This window comes from Eutrema salsugineum, unplaced genomic scaffold, assembly GCF_000478725.1.
Source record: "Eutrema salsugineum unplaced genomic scaffold, Eutsalg1_0 scaffold_15, whole genome shotgun sequence".
Taxonomy (NCBI): domain Eukaryota; kingdom Viridiplantae; phylum Streptophyta; class Magnoliopsida; order Brassicales; family Brassicaceae; genus Eutrema; species Eutrema salsugineum.
The window spans coordinates 7013559-7017490 of NW_006256867.1; the positions used below are offsets into that span (position 1 = coordinate 7013559).

At 31.4% G+C, this 3932-nt stretch overlaps 1 pseudogene; it reads right to left on the reverse strand.

Moving 5' to 3' along the window:
* Positions 1-281: 281 nt before the first annotated feature.
* LOC18022265 lies at positions 282-1621 on the reverse strand (annotated as a pseudogene).
* Positions 1622-3932: the final 2311 nt, after the last annotated feature.

Genomic DNA, 3932 nt, shown 5'->3' on the forward strand with positions numbered 1-3932 from the left:
TGTTTACTCAAATAATAATATAGAGATGATTAAAAATAATAAAGAATGATTACCAACCTCTTGTATCATCATATCAGATGCATCGATAAAAACGTCCTTAATCGATTAAGCTCTCTCTCGTACGAAGATGGTATGGTCCTTTGGTTTTCCATTTAACATAAGCTTTCTATGTATTCAAAAAATAATTTTCAACATGAAATTGCATTCACTGTAAAACAGTTTTTTTATGGAATAAATTTTACATTCAAATTATTAAAAAAAACCATTTTTTCTTTTTAGTTTTACAATCCATTTTGAAATACAGAAACAAAAACATCCATCTCACATTTCTTCAAACACATGCTAATCTCTGCACCACCGGTCTCATCCCTCCTCTCCGACAAAGAGAAGAGAACGTTTACGCTGTTGGATATATTCTCAGTACTAACGGGTCTTCCCCACCCGAAATCCGTCCCATAGACCTTAAACTTGTTAGAGCCAGCAACGATCAACTTCTGTGTACCTCGTTCAATCTTTTTAAATCCTTCCTCATACAACTCCCATATTGACTCAACACCTCGTGAACTCAAGTCTCTGATCGAATCGCTGAGAACCTCAACTCCATTGGCAAACCCATCTTCTCCCAAAACGTCTTTGCTTTATAACTGGAGATATGGATTGGTAACACGCAGTTTCCGAAGTAAGTCACAGGAACCGGAGGGTCTAACCTGTCTCTGAAATCAGCAACGTAAGTGAAAGGAACTGGTTGTTCTGCGTCGACTCCACGTGCCTTCACCATACAGGTCAATACATAGGCGTAGGTGACTACGAAAGTTGACAGGTGAAGATCCGATCGAGTTGACCCGGTTTTGGCTCGCTCTCTGAGTTTCTTCACGTTCTCCAGAGTCAGCTCGAGCGTGATCCTGAGGACATCATCAATATTTTTGACTGGAAGAAACTTTAGGGTTCTTAGATTTTCATTGTCTTGTGGGAGAAACAGTGGGAGTTGGAAAATCTTCGATTCTAGTTCCGCTGGAACATTGATGGCCGTACGATCTAAAAGCATAGGCAAATGAAAATCTTGCGGCATTGATCCGTGTTTGCAGATGTGAGCCCATGATCTTAGAAATCTTACCACAGTTTTGCCGTCCATGGCAGCATGGTGGAGTGTGATTCCAATGCAAAAGCCTTGGTTTGGAAACAAAGTGATTTGCAGAGTAAAAACAGAGGCGGAGTCAGAGTAAACCGGTAACTCGGGCGCTAGAGCGAGTAACTCAGTCTGGTGACGGAGCCCTTTGCTGGAAAGAAGCGAGAAATCGGCCTCGGTCTCAGACACTGTGAGAGAGACAGAGTCTTGCGGCAAGACGATGATGTGCGGCTTATGATCTTGTGGGTCCCACTTGAGGTGACCGGTGAGAGGGAGAAAGTGTGTGAGAACAAGAGAAAGGGATAGCTCGAGCTTGGGGAGGATCACCGAGTAGAAAGAGTCGCGAGATGACTCAGTGAGCCTGTAAAAGGTGATTCTCTTCGTAGGATTGAGTTTTAGCCAAAAGAAATCGAAGAAAGTGAGTGGGAGAATGAGCGGGTCAACAAGTTGCGTTGCAGGGCTAACTCGAGAGATCTTGATCACGTTTAACGCCATAGTTCACGAAGCTGATCTCTCTTGGAGACTCTCAGACAGAATTGTGATGGCATCAACATAGTTATTTAAATATATACCATCAGATTCGGTTTGGTGCGCCAAATCAGTATTACGGTTATATATAAATGAATTTTATTTCATTATATAAATTTAAATAGATAATTATGTAATCAATATAATAAAAACATAATGCCTCTCCATAACTTGACAGTTCAGATTATTTATTGATTGTAATATTGACAACTCATTTAAAATCTCAACCAATCAAATTAAAATATTAATACATATATACTTCTTCTTATTGCCACATCAAATTATCTATTATATTAAAACAGAAATATTTTTTATGTCCAAACAAAAAAAAAACATTTAAGTCAATTCTTTTTCTAGATAGATGCTATTTATATTGTCAAACAGACTAATTCAGTCAATTATTAATAAAAAATTATTTTATATATAAATTTAATTCTAAAATTAAAATATTAATTTAGATTTGGATTTTGTTAAATATCAAACTTTGGTTTTACTCTGTTTTTAACTTTACAAAAACTTTGTTTTTACTCTGCTTTTATCAAACTTAAGAAAGTTTTTCTTAAATATCAGTTATTAACTTTACAAAAATATAGATTAAATTTGAATATTTTATTTTAAATAATATCTATACATTAAAAAATTTCTTAAGAATACGAAATATTTTTTTTGAAAATAAAAATGAACTCACCTATGAAAAATAATAGTCATATTTAAAATATAAAATATTTATAATAATTTAAATGATATGATATTTATGTTAATTATATAAAATATTTATGATTATGCTTTATTTGCAAAATAATAACAAAATGATGGGTAAAAATCCAATGAATAATTTAGGTATTAAAACTAATTTTTAATAAAATATATAACTGAAATTATATATAACAAAACTGGCCAAAACTTTTGGGTGGCTAAAATCATTGTTTTGAATCATACATGTATACCAAAATTATATTTTTTTCATACAGAAAAACATAAAATAAATAAAAGATATTGCATACTCAATTATGGATTAAAATTTTAAAAAACTATATAATACATTCTATGCCAAAAAAATCTATTAACACATCTCAAATTTTTAATAAATATTTACATTAGATGGTAATATAAACGGACGTGTTAGAATTATGTTTATATAGTTGCAGTTCTTTTTGGATTACTATGAACGGACATATTATAATTATAGTTTTATAATTGCGGTCATTTTAATACTAAAAAACTTTAAATCTGCAGTTAAAAAAAAACTAAATCTACAGAAACAATTAGAAAATTATATCTATACTAATAATTATATCTATACATAAAAACATAAATTATATTATGAAATTTGATAAAACAAATTCCAAAAGACGGGTTATGAATCGTGTTTTTATAATCATGGTCCTTTTCGAATGAATAAAACATATGGATTAAAATGTTGGTTTTATAATTATGATCAAATTTATTAGAAAAAATAATCCAAAAAATAAATTTTATCTAAAACACAAAAAATCCGTGTCACTTATTAAAAAAATATATTATATTTATAAAAACACAAATTAATTATAAAACTAAATTAAAAAAGATAAATTTCTCGTGTAGGTGCACAAAATAGAATCTAGTAAAGCTTTAAAATCCATAACTCATCGGAAAATGTTTTTTTTTTTTTGACAAATGAATGAATGTTAATTAACTATATAGAAGAGATAGCTACATTATATTGACATTTGTTTATCTATATACCCAATTAGTGATTCTTCAGATATCTTTCTTTCAATAGTAGATTGTTTGGATATTATGGAACCTGATTCCTCAAAACCTGGAAACCAAGAAACAATTTACTCCAGATTTCATCCTCAGTGGAGAAATCAGGTTATATGGAGCATTGTTGATAAAAGTAACATAATTAATCTCTTCAAAGTTTTCCTAAAAGCAATCACATATAGTGCATATCACTACAAGAAAATATCACGATTCCGGTGGATTTTCGACGATTTTGAAGCGGTTGAAAATTTCCGACGGCTTCTCGACAAAAATCTCACAAATACCGACCTTTTATAGGTCGTTGGAAACACGTCGGAAATTCCAACGGATTTCCAACCGATGTTAAAAGTAGTCGATTTTTTGATCGTCGTCAGAAATCGGTCAGAACTCATACCAAATTTATGACCGATTTCCAATGGATACATATCCGTTAATATCTGTATATAATTTTTGATATTTATATTTCTTCCGTCGGAAAATTTCCAATGGATTTCCGACGGAAATAATAGATCTGTTAATATATCTGTTAATG